This window comes from Erinaceus europaeus, chromosome 16 (genome assembly GCF_950295315.1).
Source record: "Erinaceus europaeus chromosome 16, mEriEur2.1, whole genome shotgun sequence".
In the NCBI taxonomy this organism is placed as follows: domain Eukaryota; kingdom Metazoa; phylum Chordata; class Mammalia; order Eulipotyphla; family Erinaceidae; genus Erinaceus; species Erinaceus europaeus.
This window is the reverse complement of record NC_080177.1, coordinates 49,948,426-49,950,038: the sequence shown is the minus strand read 5'-3', so window position 1 is coordinate 49,950,038 and position 1,613 is coordinate 49,948,426. Positions and strand designations below refer to the sequence as shown.

The 1,613-nt window shown below is 35.0% G+C and overlaps 1 non-coding gene across 1 annotated transcript; it reads left to right on the top strand.

Moving 5' to 3' along the window:
- Nucleotides 1–304: 304 nt before the first annotated feature.
- On the top strand, nucleotides 305–411 carry LOC132533576 (U6 spliceosomal RNA). The gene has a single exon (XR_009545440.1). It is a non-coding gene; the product is annotated as a U6 spliceosomal RNA (small nuclear RNA).
- Nucleotides 412–1,613: the final 1,202 nt, after the last annotated feature.

The following is a 1,613-nucleotide window of genomic DNA, read 5'->3' as shown; positions in this document are numbered from 1 at the left end:
TTGCTCACATCAGCTACTGCCCTGAGACTGTACTCTGTGATTGCAAAGAAGAAGGGTTGGAAAATTTGTGCAGAGTAGTTTGACCCACTGAGAATAAAATATTCCAGTACATGGCAGTTGCATGCTCTGTACCCAACTTGTAGGGTACTTGTAGCACCCAAGTATGTAGGGCACAGGATGAGTCAAGGTGGAGGAATAAATATTAGCTCTTTTCCTCTTAAATGCCTAAGTATTGCTCTATTGGGAGTTTATTTTCCTTTCCTCTTGAGTGGCAACACTAAGGTTTCAATAAGGTTAAGAAATAGTGCTCCCTTTGGAAGCACATATGCTAAAATTGGAATGATACGGAAAAGATTAGCATGGTCCCTGCACAAGAATGACACACAAATTTGTGAAGCATTGAATATTTTTAAGTTATCTAGGCACCATTGGAGACTGAAAACAAAAACTTCTGCTCTATAAATAAATCTAAAAAAATAATAAAATTTAAAAAACAAAAAATAATAATAATCACCATTGACATGGGGCAAATAGCATAATGGTTATGCATAAAGATCAATGCCTGAAGCCCCGGGTTCAGTCCTCACACTACTATAAACAAGAGCTAATCAGTGCTCTGGTAAAAACAAACAAACAAATATAAAAAAAAACAAACAGAAATATCAACATGAGGCTAGGTGGTGGTGGCTTACCTAGTAGAGGATGGAGATTATCATGTTCAAGTACCTGGATTCAAGCCCCTGGTCCCCACTTATGGAGGTTGGAGGGTTGTTCACTAGTGGTGAAGTAGTGCTATAGTTTCTCTTTTTTCTTTTCTTCTCTATCTCTCTGTCTCTCATCTGTCAAAAAGGAAACAAAGAAAAGAAAAAAGGCTACTGAGAACAGTAGCCACAATGGCATAAAGTTGCAGTAATAACCCTACTTAAAAAAAAGGAAAAAAAAGAAGGAAATCTATACAATCATAATATACCCAATAATAGTTAATATCCAAAATAAACAAAGACCCCCTAAAAGGTAACACTGAATTTTTATAATAACTAATTTAAAAAACAAAAAAAATTAAATAGGCATAAAATGTAAGTAAACACTTCACAAAGAAGACACACAGATGACTGCTAGGCACATGTAAAAGAAATTCATCATCTTTTATTAGTAAGGAAATGCACAATGAAGAAATGAGATATTACTGAACATCTAAGAGAATGACTATCATCCAAAACAAAAGGCACATGTGGAGAGGACGGGACCCTTGGTAGGCAGGTAACTTGGTACAACCATTATGGAGCTGTATAAAGGTTTTTCAAAACTTAATAAAAGGAGAAATTCCAGTTATCCTACTGCTGGGCACTTACCTTAAAATCTTTTAAAATTTTCACAAATCAACTAATCAATCAAACAAACAAAAAGACTGTATATATAGTAGTCTCATTTCACAACAACATGGTTTACAATAGTCTGGCAATTCAGGTGCCTAAAGACCTATGGGTAATAAAGAAAATGAGGTGGTATATATACACAATGAAATACTAGTCAACAATATAAACAGTGAAATCCTGTCATTTGCAACAATATGGATGAGTTTGTGGGATATTGTGATTAGTGAATCAGAGGAG